Source organism: Rattus norvegicus, chromosome 17 (assembly GCF_021556685.1).
Source record: "Rattus norvegicus strain SHRSP/BbbUtx chromosome 17, alternate assembly SHRSP_T2T, whole genome shotgun sequence".
NCBI classification, from domain to species: domain Eukaryota; kingdom Metazoa; phylum Chordata; class Mammalia; order Rodentia; family Muridae; genus Rattus; species Rattus norvegicus.
This window is the reverse complement of record NC_141550.1, coordinates 38,383,740-38,404,147: the sequence shown is the minus strand read 5'-3', so window position 1 is coordinate 38,404,147 and position 20,408 is coordinate 38,383,740. Positions and strand designations below refer to the sequence as shown.

Genomic DNA, 20,408 nt, shown 5'->3' with positions numbered 1-20,408 from the left:
AATAATTTGAGAAATGTTAGTATTAGCTCTTCTATAAATGTCTGTTGGAACTCTGCACTAAACACTGTAAACACTGTATGACACATGGCTTTTTCTTGGTTGGAAGTTTTTGTTTTGTTTTTTTGTTTTGGGTTTTTTTTGTTTTTTGTTGTTGTTGTTGCTGTTGTTGTTTTGGGGTTTTTTTTATCTTTATTAACTTGGGTATTTCTTATTTACATTTCGATTGTTATCCCTCTCCCGGTTTCCAGGCCAACATCCCCCTAGCTCCTCCCCTTCCCTTCTATATGGGTGTTCCCCTCCCCATCCTCCCCCCATTACTGCCCTCCCCCCAACAATCATGTACACTAGGGGTTCAGTTTTGGCGAGACAAAGGGCTTCCTCTCCCACTGGTGCTCTTACTAGGCTATTCATTGCTACCTATGAGGTTGGAGCCCAGGGTCAGTCCATGTAAAGTCTTTGAGTAGTGGCTTAGTCCCTGGAAGCTCTGGTTGCTTGGCATTGTTGTTCATATGGGGTCTCAAGCCCCTTCAAGCTCTTTCAGTCCTTTCTCTGATTCCTTCAGCAGGGGTCCCATTCTCAGTTCAGTGGTTTAATGATGACTTTCGCCTATGTATTTGCTGTATTCTGGCTGTGTCTCTCAGGAGAGATCTATATCCGGTTCCTGTCGGCCTGCACTTCTTTGCTTCATCCATCTTATCTAGTTTGGTGGCTGTATATGTATGGGCCACATGTGGTGCAGGCTCTGAATGGGTGTTTTTTCTGCCTCTGTTCTAAACTTTATCTCCCTATTCCTTCCCAAGGGTATTCTTGTTCCCCTTTTAAAGAAGGAGTGAAGCATTCGCATTTTGGTCATCCTTCTTGAGTTTCATGTGTTCTGTGCATCAAGGGTAATTCAAGCATTTGGGCTAATAGCCACTTATCAATGAGTGCATACCATGTGTGCTTTTCTGTGATTGGGTTGCTTCACTCAGGATGATACTTTCCAGTTCTATCCATTTGCCTATGAATTTCATAAAGTCATTGTTTTTGATAGCTGAGTAATATTCCATTGTGTAGATATACCACATTTTCTGTATCCATTTCTATGTTGAAGGGCATCGGGGTTCTTTCCAGCTTCTGGCTATTATAAGTAAGGATGCTATGCACAGAGTGGAGCATGTGTCTTTGTTATATGTTGGGGCATCTTTTGTGTATATGCCCGAGAGAGGTGTAGCTGGGTCCTCAGGTAGTTCAATGTCCAATTTTCTGAGAAACCTCCAGACTGATTTTCAAAATGGTTGTACCAGTCTGCAATCCCACCACATCCTCTTTCTCCACATCCTAGCCAGCATCTGCTGTCACCTGAGTTTTTGATCTTAGGCATTCTGACTTGTGTGAGGTGGAATCTCAGGGTTGTTTTGATTTGCATTTCCCTTATGACTAAAGATGTTGAACATTTCTTTAGGTTTTTTCCAGGTTGGAAGTTTTTTAATGAGTGACTTCAATTCTTAAATGTTATAGGTCTATTTGGAAGCTTAACTTACCTTCATTTATCTTTGGTGTGTAGTATTTATTTAAAAAATTATTTTTAAATAATTATTTTTATCTAATTTTGTGGAATGAGGGTTTTGGTTTATTCTTTGTTCGTTTGTTGATTTGTTTTTCAGTAAGACCTAATGATTCTTTGAATTTCCTTGGGGTCTGTTTTTATTCCACCCTCTTTTTTTTTCTGATTTTGTTAATTTGAATGTTATCTCTCTGCTTTTTAGTCACTTTGGCTAAGGGTTTGTTTATCTTGTTGATTTTCTCAAAGAACCAGCTCTTGGTTTCACTGATTCTTTGCATTGTTCTCTTTGTTTCTGTTTTATTGATTTTAGCCCTGAATTAGATTATTTCCTGATAGCTACTCCTCTTGGGTGTGCTTTATTTATTTACTTTTTGTTTTTGGTTTTGTTGTTCTAGAGCTTTCAGGTGTGCTGTAAAGTTGAGTATGAGATCTCAGTAATAACTTTATGAAGGGAATTAGCAATATAAACTATCCTCTTAGCAGTGCTTTTGTTATGTCCTAGAAGTTAAGTTATGCTTTCATTGAACTCTAGAAAGTCTTTTTCTTTCCTTCTTTCTTCCTTTCTTTCTTTCTTTCTTCCTTCCTTTCTTTCTTTCTTTCCTTCATTCATTCTTCCTTTCTTTTTTCTTTGACCGAGTGGTCATTGAGTAGAGTTGTTAAATTTCCATGAGTTTTTAGGTTCTCTGGTTTTTCTGTTGTTGAAGTCCAACTTTAATCCGTGGTGGTCTGATAAGATACAGGCAGTTATTTAATTTTCTTGTATTTACTGAGACTTGCTTTTTGACTGAGTATATTTTTAACGTTTCTTATTTCATGAAATTAAATGAATATAAAACATTTTATGAATATTCCTTCAGTTGTCTTAAAATCTCTGGTCAGGATGTGGCTTTATTGATATTCAATTATGAAGGTATATTATGTGTGGTGAATTATATAAAATGAAAACATATTTGCAGTTTTAAAGATATAAGTAAATTTGCATACCAGAAAAACAATTTATGGGTTATTGCATCGAGGTTTGGTAATGGCAAATAAAAATAGAATTTATATTTTTCAACTCTTTGAACACAAGAATAAGAAAAACTATGCAAGTGTGATGACTCATCTTTATGTTCCACTTGATCATGAAGGTTTTAGAATCACTTAGGACACATTAATTTGGACTTACCTTAACTTTCCAGAGATGTTTAATGGGGGTAAGAAAATCTATTCTGAATGTGGATGGCACTGTTCCATGGAAAAAGAGGAATGTAAACCAAGGGCTAGCATTCCTCTCTCTTTTTGATTGGCCCATACATGTGCAAGATTTCAGTCATATGGGGCAATGACTCCTGACACTCTTCCTTCCCAGTCATGATGGATGGTAGTGCCTCAAACCATGAGACAAAATGCATTTGTCCTCTCTCAAGTTGCTTCTTTTTAGGTATTTGATCACAGCAATGAGTGAAGTAACAAATGCAGAAAGTATTTCTTCATAGTATATTTGTTTTATTTGTATTTGCATCTTTTTTTGTATGAAGTACCTACTGTCTCCATGTTGTGCCTAGTACCTTGGTTTGCTGAACTGATATATACTGATTTACATTTCATTAATGGTTGACAACTATACAATTCATCCATTCCTACATTCTATGTGACTTAAAATATTAAAAATCACACACAGTATACATGCTCAGAGCCAAGTTTTTCTCTGTTGAGAGATAATTTTATCAGAGATAACTAAGGGTTGTCTACCCCACTTCAAATTATTATAATGTGTCCTGCTTCACTTGGCCAAAACAAATTTCTTAGGTGATTTTTAACACACTTTTGAAATTTATATTCCTATATTTTATTAGGACATTAACTCATTAAATCACTGACCACCTAGAGGTGCTGCCATGTACCATCAAGGTAGAGTTTGCCCAAAAGCTTATTATGAGATTTTTCTTTGTACGAGACTCAGAAAAACCTTGAGCTCTTGATAAATGGAGAACTTTTTTTTCTACTCTGCCTGCTTGCTTACTCTGATTACTTGCATGGTAAACCTTGAATGTCATATATGAAATCAAAATCATCCAGATCACAAATGGTAATTCATATTCAGCAGTTGAAACATATTACCCACAGATGACTGTCATCCAGGAAAACAGAACACAAACTCATTAGTTTAAATTAGCAAACATCACTATTTCATGGACCATGCATGAGGCAATATAATTGATATAGCACTTCATATAAACAAACATCATGGACAGAAATACTATACAAATGAATGAAAATGAATACTTCTTACTGCCCATTCATTCCACAAAACACAGTAATGACCATGCTTAGTACTAAGAGAAAATTTGTTAATTCAAGAGGCTATTTAATAACATTCAGTGGTAGTGCCTGGCTGAGTTTCAAACCATACAAGCATTTGTCCACTTACCAGCATAGCTGTCTGATGGATACATAAACTATCTTTATGTCTAAAGTCATTTACACATTTGTTTCTTACAGATGGTGGGAATTAGAGAAATTTACAGTATTTTGAACATACCAATCTAAAGTTTAAAGATGTTAAAAACTTGTACCAATCATGTTTGTCTTGTAATGTTATAAACAAACCAAGTAAACAATTTAGGAAGCAAGCTCGGATTCACAGGTACGTTTCTACACCAAGTGTTAGTGAGAAACAGAATTCAATTTTTCATATTTATTTTTGGATATTTTTCCTTTGTTTCCTTTTTCTTTTTACTGTATTGCAAGTTATTGCTGTAATGACGAGAGAGCAAAGCTGCTTCCCCAAGGAAGCCAGCCTTCAAGCTGACTACAGGAAAGACAGCCAGGCTATGAGCATATATGTAATAGATGGAGGTGAGTAGGAGTGGCAGAGAGATCATTATCTTCGACCTTCTCAGCCACCATGGCTGACTTTGAGTTTGTTTAAACTAAACAGGGAAGAAATTTGCTGAACTTTAGACAAAGTGAAGAAAACTCATATTATTAAAATACCATCATTAGGTGATGCAATATTCCTTTTGTGGGTTCTTGGTCTTGTAGGTAGAAGAATTTAAAAACAAAGTACAGAAGAAAACCTTGGAACAACTTTACTGGATTTAGAAAGGGAAAGATGAAGATAAAAATTGACATTTTCTATGTGATAAGTATGAGATTCAGCAACTGATGTCTATTAACAGCTACATGGTTTGAGAGTCTTCAGCAAGACAGAGAGAATAACTGGAGAGTCATGGATGGTGTGTGTATGGCTTTAGATTGTGTCTGAAAAAGGGAGCTAGAAGGAGGAGAAAGAGAAAACGTAATTTTTTTGGTTGGAACTCAGATGGCAGTCCGGCTCAGCAGTGATGGTTTGCAGGAGTCTGAGTTAAGGGAAGAGCTACTGTGGCATAGGAACATACAGCTCCCTGATGAGTAGATGTTCTTCCCATCACAGTTTAGGTTTCCACCTCTGGCTCTAGATTCATTTCCACAGGTTATGAAATAGGATTCTATTCTTGCGTGTCCAAGAAAAGTGCCTGCTGTCTTCACTGAAAGAGTATTGTCACTTGAACAGGCTGCAAAGGAGATAGTGACGATCACAACACTGTATCAGAAGATGCCAATACATTAATGCAAATATGTCTCTTTTTACGCAGTATTTTTTTATTGGATTTTTTTATTTATATATCAAATGTTATCCCTTTTCCCAGTTTCTCTTCTATAAACTCCATAACCCATCCCTCCCCCTTCTTCTATGAGAGTGTTCCCCCACACACCCACCCACCCACCCCTTCCCACCTCCCTGTCCTGCATTCCCTTACACTGGGGGATGGAACCTTCAAAGGACTAAGAACTTCTCCTCCCATTAGGGCCCAACAGTTCATCCTCTGGTACATATGCAGTTGGAGCCATAAGTCTGTCCATTTGTACTCTTTGGATGGTGGTTTAGCTCTTGGAAGCTTTGGTTGGTTGGTACTCTTGTTTTCATGGAGTTACACACCCCTTCAGCTCCTTCAATCCTTTCTGTAACTCCTCCTATGTGGACCCCATTCTCAGTTCAAAGGTTAGCTACGAGCATTCGCCTCTGTATTTGTCATGCTCTGGCAGATTCTCACATGAAAATACTATATCAGGTACCTGTCACCATGCACTTCTTGGCATCAGCAATCAATATTGTCTGGGTTTGGTGGCTGTATAGATCTGGGCTGGATACCCAGGTGGGGCAGTCTCTGGATGGCCTTTCCTTCCATTTCTACCCCAAACTTTGTCTCTATATTTCCTCCTATTAATATTTTTGTTCCCCCTTCTAAGAAGGACTGCACTTTCATCATCCCTTTTCTTGAGCTTTATGTGATTTGAGGATGGTATGATTGGCTAATCAGAGCATTTGGGTTAATATCTCCTTAGCCATGAGTGCATGCCATGAGAGGACTTTTATGGTTGGGTTATCTCACTCCAGATGATATTTTTTAGTTCGATCCATTTGACTATTAACTTCATAAAGTCATTATTTTTAATAGCTGAGAAGCAATCCATTGTGTAAATTACCACATTTTCTGCATCCATTCCTCTGTTAAGTGATATCTGGGTCTTTCCAGCTTCAGGCTATTATAAATAAGGCTGCTATGAACATTGTGGAGCATGTGTCCTTGTTATTTGTTGGAGCATCTTTTGGGTACATGCCCAGGAGTGGTATAGCTGGTTCTTCATGTAGTATTATGTATAATTTTCTGAGGAACCTTCAGACTGATTTCCAGAGTTGTTGTACCACCTTGCAATCCCAAAATTGCAGGAGTGTTCCTCTTTTTCCACATTCTCACCAGCATCTACTATCACCTGAGTTTTTGATCTTAGCCATTCTGACTTGTGTGAGGTGGAATCTCAGGGTTGTTTTGAGTTGCATTTCCCTGATGACTAAGGATGTTGAACATTTCTTTAGGAACTTCTCAGCCATTTGATATTCCTCAGCTGAGAATTCTTTCTTTAGCTTTGTATCCCATTTTTAGTTGGGTTATTTGGTTCTTTGGAATCTAACTTCTTGAGTTCTTTGTATATATTGCATATTAGCCCATGATTGGATGTAAGATTAGTAAAGATCTTTTCCTAATCTGCTGGTTCCCATTTTGTCCTAATGGCAGTGTCTTTTACCTTACAGAAGCTTTACAATTTTATGGGGTCCCATTTGTCAGTTCTTTATCTTAGAGCATAAGCCATTGGTATTTTGTTCAGGAAATTTTCCCCAGTGTCCATGTGTTCAAAGATCTTCCCCACTTTTTCTTCTATTAGTGTGAGTGTATCTGGGTTTATATGGAGGTCCACTTGGACTTGAGTTTTGTACAGGGTGATGAGAATGGATCAATTTGTATTCTTCTCCATGCTGACCTCCAGTTGAACCAGTACCATTTGTTGAAAATGCTTTTCCCCACTGGATGGTTTTAACTCCTTTACCAAATATCAAGTCACCATAGGTGTGTAGGCTCATTTCTGGTCTTCAATTTTATTGCATGATCTACCTCCTTGGTTAGAGTCACACCAAGATATTTTATATTACTTCTGGCTATTGTGAAGAGTATCCTTTTTCTAATTTCTTTCTCAGTCTGATAACCTTTTAGTAGAGGAAGGTTAATGTTCTGTTTGAGTTAATTTTATATCCAGCCACTTTGCTGGAGTTGTTTATCAGCTTTAGGAGTTATCTGATGGAATTTTGGGGGTCACTCAAATATACTATCAGATCTTTTGCAAATAGTGATATTTTGAATTCTTCCTTTCCAATTTGTATCTCTTTGACCTCTTCTTGTTGTCTGATTGCTCTGGCTAGGTTCGAGTACTATATTGAATAAGTAGGGTGAGAGTAGGCAGCATTTTCTAGACCCTGATTTTAGTGGGATTGCTTCAAGTTTCTCTCCATTTAGTTTGATGTTGGCTATTGGTTTGCTGTATACTGCTTTTTACTATGTTTAGGTATGGGCTTTGAATTCCTGATTTTTCGAAGACTTTTAACATGAAGGGGTGTTGAATTTTGTCAAATGCTTTCTCAGCATCTAATGAGATGATCATGTCATTTTTTCTTTTAGTTTGTCTATGTGCTGAATTATGTTGATAAATTTCCATATAATTGAACCATCCCTGCATCCCTGGGATGAAGCCTACTTGATCATGATAGATGATCATTTTGATATATTTCTGGATTCAGTTGGTGAGAATTTTATTGAGTATTTTTGCATCGATAGTTATAAGGGAAATTAATCTGAAGTTCTCTTTCTTTGTTGAGTCTTTGTGTGGTTTAGGTATAAGTGTATTTGTGGCTTCATAGAAGGAATTGGGTGGTATTCCTTCTGCTTCTATTTTGTGGAATAGTTTGGACAGTATTAGTATTAAGTCTACAAAAACAGACACTACTTCAGTGAAAAAGGCTGGAAAGCAATTTCCAAGCCAATGTTCCCAAGAAACAAGCTGGAGTAGCTATTCTAGTATGCAATAAAATCGACCTTCAACCAAAAGTTATCAAAAAATATAAGGAAGGACACTTGATATTCATCAAAGGAAAAATTCACGAAGATGAACTCTCAATCCTGAACATCTATGGCCCAAATGCAAGGGCACCTACATTCATAAAAGAAACTTTATTAAAGCTCAAAGCACACATTGCACATCACACAAAAATAGGGGGATATTTCAACACCCCACTCTTATCAATTGGCAGGCCATGGAAACAAACTAAACAGAGACACAAAGAAACTAACAGATGTTATGAACCAAAAGGATTTAACAGATATCTATAGAACATTTTATTCTAAAGGAAAAGAATATTCATTCTTCTCAGCACCTCATGGTACCTTCTACAAAGTTGACCATATATTCAGTCACAAAACAGGCCTCAACAGATACAAGATGATTGAAATAATCCCACAAATCCTATCAGATCACCATGGACTAAGGCTGATCTTCAATAATAACAAAAATGACAGTAAGCCCACATACATATATCAATGAACAACGCTCTACTCAATGATACCTTTGTCAAAGAAGAAAGGTAGAAAGAAATTAAAGGCTTTCTAGAACTTAATGAAAATGAATGCACAACATACACAAACTTATGGCACACAATGAAAGCAGTGCTATGAACAAAACCCATAGCTCTAAGTGCCTCTAAAAAGAAACTGGAGAGAGAATACACTAGCAGCTAGACAACACACCTAAAAGCTCTAGAAAAAAAAAAAGCAAATACACCCAACAGCAGTAGAAATCAGGAAATAATCAACCTCAAGGCTCAAATCAACCAAGTAGAAACAAAAAGAACTATACAAAGAATCAATAAAACCAGGAGCTCATTCTTTGAGAAAATCAACAAGATCGATAAACCCTCAGCCAGACTAACCAGAAGGCACCGAGAGAGAGTATCCAAATTAAAAAAAAATCAGAAAAGAAAGACATAACAACAGAATCTGAGAAATTCAAAAAATCATCAGATACTACTACAAAAGCCTATACTCAACAAAACTGGAAAATTTGGATGAAATGGACAATTTTCTAGATAGATATCATGTACCAATGTTAAATCAAGATCAGGTAAACCATTTAAACATTCACATAATTCCTAATGAAATAAAATTTTAAAAAAAATTTTAAAAAGCCAGAACCAGATGGTTTAATGCAGAATTCTATCAAGGCTTCAAATATGTCTCTTACTGTATATAAAAGAAAGAATGTTATTGACAACAGGTTATGTCCTTGTACCAAAGGAAGCAAGTATAGATGCACATGTGTCATAAATGTGCCAAGAAGGTACAAGGCTACAACTTTCATTCCAGTTAAGAATACCCTGGGACATTTTGATAAGTGTCCTTCCACTTGAAAGATTTTAAAGGATTTTAATGTGAGATCCCCAATGAGTATACCTTAGAATAGTAATGTATATCCCCCTGTCCTTCTCCTTTCAAAGACAGTTAATTTCTTGATAGTGTAGTATTAATAGTGCCATGATTACATTAGTAAAAGTCTAAGCAATGTTATTTCAAGGTGGTTTAATGAGAAATTTAATTATAAAGAAATAGAATCCAATTTAATGTTACCTCTAAAAGATACAGAAAACTATTTCACTTGCCAGAAATTACCCATATGTATCAGAATGGGGGTCAGTTGTTTGCTTCCTTTAGGACTTATTTCTAGCTGAAAAGAGAAGGGGCTTCTGGGGAATGCTTGCTAGGTGTTGTTAAATTACCATCTTTCTTCCTCTTGAGATTCATAGATAATTTATTTTCTCTGTTCATCCAGGTTACCTCCTGTGAATGAACCTTCCTACACTGTCAGCTCTGTCATTACAGATTTCAGATTTTCTCTCCATTCATTTGAAAGCATGAACTTCTTCTTACCATCTTGTTAGGCATGAAATTCAAAGCACTTAGCTTCTCCTGTAAAACAAAAGACAGAAGCATGCACAGGCAACTCTTTCCAAATTGGCTATCTCTCAAGTTCACCATGGGTAAAACATTAAGAATCTGGACACGGACAAAGATAAAACCAATTTCATTAACTTCTGATAGCTTTTATCTGGTAGAACACCCACTCCTGCCCTCACTAGCAAAACAGAGCCCTTCCAATACCATTATTGTTCAAAAAGCTAAACTAGAGTTCCCATGGTAACTCCCAGTGCCATGAGAGCTGGATTAAGGTGAACAATAGATAGACTGCTCACTAGGAATTCACCAAAAGGCTAATGAAATTTTTAACCCATTCACATCTGATTTTAGTTTGAAGTCATCTACTCTTCTTTCCAAAGAACTGAGCCGGAATATGAGACTAATTATTTTCCAGATATCCTAACAGTATATAAGAAGTTGAAAACTAAAAGATAAACCACCATATTGACACTTCCTTCTGATACAATTGATCGCTTCAGGACTAGAAAGATGCACAGCTCAGCATATAAAAGCAATTGTTGTCATGCATGATGACCTGAGGTCTAACCCCAGAACACGGAGTCAAAGAGAACTGATCCATGCAAGATACATTCTGATTTCAGCATGTGTGCCATGGCATGTGCCCCCACACATGCTTCTACATAAAATATTCATCTCACTCATACTAGAGATATCTACTTCCTTCCTAAGATTCTTTCCCTATATTGAAGCATACTGGCCATTTCTTGATTTCAGGCTTTGTAAGCCTCTGCCAGGAACCAAGTGAAACTAGGTATTCATGCCCTAAGTTCTTAGCTTATTCCATTCCTGGCTGCCAATGATCACATTTTTTTCTACTCAAGCTATAATTGTTCTTTAGCCTCTTCTACATCTTTGGGTTTCTCTAGCTTATCCATCCTTGCTCCACTTTGAAAATTTCTGTTATGGTTTAGATTTCAGCATCCTCTACAAACTCAAATGTTCATTCCTGGTCCTTCAATGATAGTTCTGTTTACAGAGGTCAGAAAGCCTTTAGAAATTGGGCCTAACTAGAAGTGAGTGATAAGCCTAGCTGACTAGCTCTCTTTTCCTTTCACTCTGGAGACAGGAGCCGGCAGCTTCACACTATGGATACCACAGCACTATCTTGCTCCCCTTATGCCCTTCCAGACTATTCCCTAAAATGTAGGTTCAAAGAAATCTCTCTTCCCTAAAGCTACTTTTTCTCAGGTATTTGATCACAGAAAAACAAAGTAACTCACACAAGGCCTATTTTAGCTACAATTCTTTGAGAATGCTGCCATATGTGTCCCTTTCAGAATTCTCCTCTATGTATAGAATAAGATTTTTAGAATATTATATAATGACTAACTTTCTATGACATAAGCAACTTTCAAAGTTAAGGGGAAAAGAAGAAATCTAAAGTATAACTAGAGTAATGTTTATTGTAAAGGAACAGTTTCATATAGTTGTCAAAAGAGTCAGTGGGTAAAAACTTTTCCTTAGCATTGTCAAGCAATACAGTGTTAAACTAGTAGAGTAAAAATAATAAGGTGAAAACTAACACAGGGCACATATACACTGTACATTCAAAAGTTTATGTACTATTCCCTCTAATCATTATAACAACCATATGAACTAGAGTTAGTAAATGTTGTGGTAAATATTTAAAAGCCAACTTCATTCTTGTTGCTGCTAGTCAAGGAATTGATGCATTGAAATATATATTCAAACGATTTGACAAACAAGTCAGAATAAAGAGGAAATTTGCAATAGTACCTCAAGGACTAAAACCAGTGAATGCTATCTTCTGCCCAGGACAACTTTAGCTACGTCAAACACTAATTTAAAGTTGGTTGTCACTCTTTCTCAGCTCCAGCATCAAGTGCCTGGGGTTCTCAGTTGTGGTGAAGTTGATGTCCTACAATCCCCCTAAACAATCATTCCTCAGGTTTCATCATGGACATTTCTCTCTTGGTACACAGTGATATTCTTCTTTTTATGGGCAAAAAAATAATAATAATACAGAGAATCCACATTGTCTCAGTCAAGAACAGGCATGATGACAGACTCATAGCTGCCCTCTCAGGCAACATGTAGAAATGGAATACAGACGCCTTTCCACTTTCTGTTATATGTTCTTTGTTAACAAATGGTTTGGCAAGCAGAAAGTGTCTCAGAACTCCCTGAACACATCAACAGAGATGACCACTGACCCTTACCCATCCTTCTGCTGAACGTTATGGGAAGGAGAGTCACCTGCAGCTCAGTTTCCCGTAGCTTTTCTCACCCTGCCATTTCCTTCCTATCCTGGAGGGTCTACTAATTTAAATCAGCGCAGGGAAGTTCCCCCTTATAATGGGGAATCCCCCCATCCTTCACCTTAACTCCGTGACATCATTCATGCATCTTCTTGGCTTCTTTCTACAATTCTCACAGATCTATTTCTAGGAGTGGAATGATAAACATGAGATCCAGTTACCACCTACCTTTCCTTAACTGCTAGTGAGCAATCCATTGCAGATGGCTGAGCCAGCCTCACCTCAGCATTCACAGACATTATGCCTGGAGATAGTAGTCTTGTTATTTTAATGTTCCTTTTTAGGATTCATTTTCCTTTTTTTTTTTGGAATTTCTACACAAAAAATTTGTGTGTTTGTTTTTTGTTTTGTTTTGTTTTGTTTTGTTTTGTTTTCAGAGCTGGGGACCGAACCCAGGGCCTTGTGCTTGCTAGGCAAGCGCTCTACCACTGCGCTAAATCCCCAACCCCAGTGTGTTTGTTTTCTTGATGTCATCTCCTATTTTCTCATCTTCATTTGTTGTCTCCTTTCTTTCTTTTTCATACTTTCCCCCTCTCTTCTTTTTCATTGTTGTTTTGATTATTAATTCCCATCTTTACATCTGTTTTCCCTGGCAGGATGATCGGAAAAGTGATAGTATGGAAGAGTGTCATATATTTGGCAGCTTACAGTAGAAATTGACTGGTTTTGTGAGTGCATACGTTTACTAGAAAAAGCATGCCATGTTTGAACACACAGAACAAAATGTGCGGTTGATAACACTCTAAATGTGGTAGCATGTTTAAGCCTCCATATACAAGAATATTACTTGTATTAAGACTAATACAACAGTGAAAAGAGGGTTGAGAACTTACATATTCAGTATACAATTTTTTTCAAGAATTAGCCTTAACTATACTACACTAAAGCTCTCTACAAAGGCATCCACATGGGTATTGCATCCAAAACCAGGAATATAATTGTAGTGCATGACCTCCTTCTATTATCCCCAGTTCACATATTAGCACCACCTAATCAGTACCTAACATCTTTCCATTGGATTTCAGAAGCAGCTTTTGCCTTTCTCCAAACTCAATTCCAAGTCCTGGCAACAGCTAATAGAATGAATCACTTGAGAAGTCTATTCCCCATTCCTGCAAAAGCAGTATAAACACCACTGCTGAGAGAGGAACTAGTGAAGAAAGCTCCACCTATATAACAACAGAATGTTACCCCCATGAAAACAATGAAATCCTATCACTTGCAGAAAATTACAGGACAATGTTAAGTGAAATCACTCATGGACCTAAAGACAAATACCATGTGTTCTCATTACATGTAGAAGCTATAATCATTGAACACATGATGGTTTAGACAGTAACCTAACAGCCAGCAGAGTCTGGCAAAGAGGGGGAAAAGTCAGAGGAATAAATGGTGCAAGGGTACAGTTTGGTAAAGGGAATAATTTTTAATTTTCTAAAAAATAGTAGAATACCTATTATTGATAATTAATTATTTCAAAATAACTACTAAATTGGAACTTGATTGTTTCCAACAGAGATAAACAGTAAGTGTTTGAGACAATTGGCACATTTCCTTGATCTGATTATTACACTTTATACCTCTATCTATTATGGTGAACTCCATAAGTATATCAATTATTATAAATCAATTAAACATTAAATAAAATTTAAGTATATCTATTAAGTAATAACTATGCTTAACATGTACAATACTATAAGTTACTTTTATACTTTGCTCAATTATAAGAAGGTGTTACAATTCTTTTTCTTTACATTAATAATCATATATAATTTTAGCTTTCTTAAAGACATGAAGTGTCCTATATAATTTGAAAACAGAGTGGCTAAAATGTATATTTCATTTTGCAAAACCAACTGCTTTATCTCAACAATTTGCCTTATCTCAACCAGTTTTTTCAGTATCGTAAATAACTCAAGGTAATCACATTTAATTTAACCATGTTTAATTTAATGCTATAAAAAAATACAGGATTGATTTTTCAAACATATTTTATTACACATTTTGCTATTTGTATGGGACCAAAGAGAGAACTGTATAGGTATAGCAATAAATTATACTATGAAAATTTGTGGGACCAACTCAGAAATTTCAGGGACTGTAGAGGAAGAAAAATGTCCCTCTAGGGGAAAGATAATTTCTACTCAAATTGTATATATTAAGTTATCTTTAGCATCACACTGGGAGCAAACATACTTTGCAGGAAACAAAACTATAACAGCTTAAAATATTGTGCGTGTACATGATGCACATGAGTGTGTGGGGGGGTGTGGTCTCCATCTAATTCCACATTACTTACATTTGCTGTGACATTTACCTGGACTTTCTAATGGCATTTATACTTAACAATTTATTCCTCACACATCGCCTGCAATGTTATTCTGGAAAAAAAAATGCTCTTAGTAAATATTGTCCAAGGATAAGGGGTAATGATATGTCAAGGAAGCTAATATTGGCTTTGACTTCAGCAAATCTTCTTCTATTCTATATGTAAAAATTTCAGCCACCATTAGCATTCACATGTGAACTCTAATACGTGACTCATGAACAAACCTAGAAATAATTTCCGTACTGTGAGAGAAATTTGAATAATATCTTTAGTTGTCATAAAACATGACTTTGTAAAATGGCTTAAGTGTATTTCACTTACTCCAGAGATTCCAGCCTAATGGCCTTGGAAGTTATAGGACCAGAATAAGGAGGGAGGCAGGTAAAATAACAATAAGGAGTCTGAAAAATGTCATAAGGAATAATACTATTCACTGTTTACAAAAACAAAAACAGACAAACAAAAAAACCCTATAATATGGAACAGTAGCCACGCATCCTGACTCAGCAGAGATCTGCTCTAATATCGCAACAGGATCCAAAGTGCACCCAAGGATTTCAGGAACCATTTCGAAGCCACACAGCGAAGCAGGGACTGCTTTCATGCAGACCCAGCAGCTCCATGCAGCCATGGCTAACACATTCCTGGAACACATGTGCCGCCTGGACATTGACACTACACCCATCATGGCCCGCAACACTGGTATCATTTGTACCATTGGTCCTGCTTCCTGATCTATGGAGATGCTGAAGGAGATGATTAAATCGGGGATGAATGCGGTTCAGCTGAATTTCTCTCATAGAACCCATGAGTACCATGCAGAGACCATCAAGAATGCCCGTGCAGCCACAGAAAGCTTTGCATCTGATCTCATGCTCTACTGTCCCGTTGCAGTGGCTCTGGACACAAAGGGACCTGAGATCCCCACTGGACTCATCAAGGGCAGCGGCACTGCAGAGGTGGAGCTGAAGAAGGGAGCCACTCTGAAGATCAACCTGTGCAACAGCTGCATGGAGAAGGGACGAGAACATCCTGTGGCTGGACTATATGAACATCTAGAAGGAGGTGGAGGTGGGCAGCAAGATCTACGTGAACAATGGGCTCATCTCATTGCAGGTAAAGGAAAAAGGTGCTGACTACCTGTTGAGAGAGGTGGAGAATGGTGGCTCCTTGGGCAGCAAGAAGGACGTGAACCTGCCCAGTGCTGCTTTGGACCTCCCCGCCATGTCAGGAAAGGGCATCCAGGATCTGAAGTTTGGGTTGGAGCAAGAAGTGGACATGGTGTTTGCATCTTTTAACTGCAAGGCAGCTGACATGCATGAAGTTAGGAAGGTCCTGGGAGAGAAAGGCAAGAACATCAATATCATCAGCAAAATCAAGAACCATGAAGGTGTCCGCAGGTTTGATGAGATTTTGGAGGCCAGTGATAGGATCATGGTGGCTTGTTGTGACCTGGGCATTGAAATTCTGCAGAGGTCTTCCTGGCTCAGAAGATTATGATCGGACAATGCAACCAAGCTGGGAAGCTGGTCATGTGAGCAACACAGATGCTAGAGAGCATGATCAAGAAGCCACGCCCACCAGAGCTGAAGGCAGTGATGTGGGCAGGGCAGTGAATGTGGGCAACCCGGTCCTAGTTCGAGCTGATTGCATCATGCTGTCCGGAGAAACAGCCAAAGAGAACTATCCTCTAGAGATTGTTTGCATGCAGCACCTGATTGCCCGAGAGGCAGAGGATGCCATATATCATTTGCAGTTATTCCAGGAACTCCTCCATCTGGCGACCATTACCAGCGACCTAACAGAAGCTGCCGCCGCCAAGGTCGCCTTGGAAGCCTCCTTTAAGTGCTGCAGTGGGGTTATTATCGTGCTCACCAAGTGGCCCCGTACCGCCCGAGAGGGCACCTTTAATGTTGTGACCTGCAATCCCCAGGCGGCTCGCCAGGCCCATCTGGACCGTGCCATCTCCCTGTGCTGTGTAAGGATGCTGTACAGAATACCTGAGCTGAGGATGTTGGTTTTCGTGTAAACTTGGCCATGAATGTTGGCAAGGCCCGAGGTTTCTTCAAGAAGGCAGATGTGGTCATTGTGCTGACCGGGTGGCGCCCTGCCTCTGGCTTCACCAACACCATGCATGTAGTGCCTGTACCTTAATGACCCTCTGGAGCCCCTCTTTATCCCCTAACCCTTCCCCTCCCCTATTCTATCCATTAGGCCAATAACGCTTGTAGTGCTTACTCTGGGCCATAATGTGGCGCTGGTGGGCTGGGACACCAGGGAACATTAATGCCTCTGAAACATGCAATAGAGCTCAGCTACTTTTCATGGCCCTACTTGAGTCATGAGTGAAGGAGGAATGCAGGATTGGAAACCCTCTGACTTTATCACAGAAGGTCAGCAGCATCTCTGTGTTCTTTGCTCCTGTAGAAAGTTGTCCAGAGAATTCCCAGCCCTGGCCTGGAATCAGAAGACAGCAAGAGCAGGGGCTGAGGGCATGAGGCCCAGGGTTCTAGTGTAAATTAATTTTGGCCCTGGCCCTGACTTACTTTCCCAATTGCTTTGGCCTCCCCGCTCCTCCCTCCTCGTTGTGCACTCCACTGCTGTCACTGCAGGGAGTCCACTTTCCACCTCCTATTCTGCAGTGTCTCCAGGCCTGTTGCTAGATTGCCCACCTGAATGTCAATAAACAGCACTGAAGAAAAAAAAACGATAATTACAAATACACATGTATAATTTAAATAAAATTAGCTTATGTAGGATGACTATTCCTACAACAAAAAGCAAAGACCATCTAACAAAATACCCAACCCCAGTCATGAGAAGCCCTCTTTTTAGTTGGTCAGAGTTGTCCAAGAGACTTCCAAAGTGCATAGGTTGTTATTGCCCCTGGTTTCCTCTCACAGGTAGAATGTAAGTCCTTACTGCTGAAGACATCATGCCCTTCACCCACCAGGCCCAGAGACCTCTGAGCAGGAACTGACATGAATGCCTACTCCCTGAGGACTACTTTTATGGTATTAGAAGTTGCTATGCAATCAACCAGAAATGCTACCTAGCTATGACGTGTGAAAACCAAAGCAATCACCAGCATGTCTTAATACTCCGAAGGATGTATTCGCATGCATACCTTGGTAGTAAGCAAAAGTTCTCTGTCATAGTTAAAGCTTTATTTATTGCATGACACTGTAAACACCATGACCATAGCAACACTTTAAAAGGAAAATATTTAATTGTGACTGGATTACATTTCAAAGGTTTACTCTATTATAATCAAGGCAGCACACAGGAAGACCTGTAGAGAGGATACATCAGGGATATATCAAAACTCAGAATACATTTTGTCCAATTTCAAAAGTCCCCACCGTCTATAATAGTGTCAACATTTTTTAAAAGTTCAAAGTTTCAAGTCTCTTCTGAGACTCATTCATTCTCTTTAACTCTAATCCCCTGTAAAATCAAAAGCAAAAAAAGTAGACCACATGTTTCCAACATATAATGGCACAAGCTATATACTACCATTCCAAGAGGGAGGAAAGGGAGCATTGTGAGGAAACAGTGCTGACTCAGAAAGCCAGGTGAGCAAATCTGCAAACTCTGCACCTCCTGTCTTACGTCACAACATTCTACAGATCTTCAGCCCTCGATCCTGGAAGGGAAGCAATAGCCACTCCTTTACTAAACCAGCATAATTACTAAATACACTCAGTATTTGTTCTTATACTCACAGATAAAATATATTTCTTTTCTTTATTAACTTGAGTATTTCTTATTTACATTTTGATTGTTCTTCCCTCTCCCGGTTTCCAGGCCAACATCCCCCTAATCCCTCACCCTTCCCTTCTATATGGGCTTCCCCTCCCCATTCTCCCCCCATTACTGCCTTACCCCCAACAATCACGTTCACTGGGGGTTCCATCCTGACAGGACCAAGGGCTTCCCCTTCCACTGGTGCTCTTACTAGGATATTCATTGCTACCTATGAGGTTGGAGCCCAGGGTCAGTCCATGTAAAGTCTTTAGGTAGTGGCTTGGTCCCTGGAAGCTCTGGTTGCTTGGCATTGTTGTTCATATGGGGTCTTGAGCCCCTTCAAGCTCTTCCAGTTCTTTCTCTGATTCCTTCAACGGGGGTCCCATTCTCAGTTCAGTGGTTTGCTGCTGGCATTTGCCTATATATTTGCTGTATTCTGGCTGTGTCTCTTAGGAGAGATCTACATCCGGTTCCTGTTGGCCTGCACTTCTTTGCTTCATCCATGTTGTCTAATTGGATGGCTGTATATGTATGGGCCACATGTAGGGCAGGCTCTGAATGGGTGTTCCTTCTGCCTCTGTTTTAAACTTTGCCTCCCTATTACCTGCCAAGGGTATTCTTGTTCCCCTTTTAAAGAAGGAGTGAAGCATTCGCATTTTGGTCATCCCTCTTGAGTTACATGTGTTCTGTGCATCTAGGGCAATTCAAGCATTTGGGCTAATAGCCACTTATAAATGAGTACATACCATGTGTGTCTTTCATAAATATATTTCTTAACCTTCATTAAGGAGATGTCTCTTCACAACATATGGAGATAATTAAAGAAAACTTCAATTGGTCAAATGCAGAATTGTGGATCCCAGTCCTAATGTATAATGTCCAAAACACATTTGTACCTAAGGCTCGGGAATACTGTGGAAAGGAAGAAGGAAAGATTGTAAGAGCCAGAGGGGCAGAGAATTTCCAAACAAGAACATAAAACAAGGACATGAATAGGTACGCCAAATGGACAGGGGAAAGAGAAAGACCAGAAGGCTTCCAAACTACACAAAGAACAACAGACAAATAAGGAATACTGAGAGTGGGAAAAATAATCTCTCTGGGAAGAGCACAACAACTGATTATCCAGTACCAAATGGTCACCCATAAAATCATTCATATAATTAACATTATATGTCTAAGATGGTTATATTTAGGAATATGTGTGTGTATATGTTTATATATTTACATATATAAATATATATATATATTTGAAGGAAGAAACTAAATAGAAAAATGATGCAATTATATTTATTATAATCTTAAAAATAAAATGAAAAGTAAAAATATGTTGGCAAACAAATACTTAATAAGTAAAATTTTAAGAAAGTTACAAACTAAGTTTCTAGGTTGTAAAGTTGATCTCACACACAAATGAAAAAGAATATGTTGAGTATATCTTGTTGCTAGGTTACATGTTTCTTTAAAAATGAACAAGATATAAATGTTTCTTCCCCTATAGACATCACAGTTTAATGGAAATCACGGATAATCTAATGGAAATCTAGGGCATTATATGCTAGCATTACCTAAGTGATGGCATATAATGGTTTTGAAGTAATATCACCCAGAAGGCTCCTTTGAAATACATATTTTCACATTGTTCTTTTGGCATTCTGAATTATAACCATGTTTCTAATGTCAAAACCTTCAAAGCAAGGGCTACAGCTCATTTTTTCACAGAAAACACATCTTATAAATGAGTAGGGCATTATCAAGATCAAGATATATGGGATACTTTAGGAAGTTGTCAAGAGGTCATTAGTGGTGGACACAAAAAGAGAGAAGAATAATACATTTGGAGGTAGGAAAAAGAACGTGTGACACCTCAATTGGGCATGCACATATTCTGGAAGTAGAGAAATGCCAAGGATGGATTTGATTTAGAAACATGAAACTACAGAAATAAGCTTTCACTTGTACAGGGACTTCTAATTCCTGTAGAAAAATGTGTAACAGCAGTTGGACATGATTGGATATTTAAGACACAGACTTCATTGGCTCACTGTTGCCAATATGTGGGTGTTTCTAACTGATATAGCAGTATAGATGCTGTTAACACT

The 20,408-nt window shown here is 38.3% G+C and overlaps 1 pseudogene; it reads left to right on the top strand.

The window, feature by feature from the left end:
* Positions 1-9,988: 9,988 nt before the first annotated feature.
* Positions 9,989-16,713, top strand: Pkm-ps12 (pyruvate kinase M1/2, pseudogene 12; annotated as a pseudogene).
* The last annotated feature ends 3,695 nt before the right edge of the window (positions 16,714-20,408 follow it).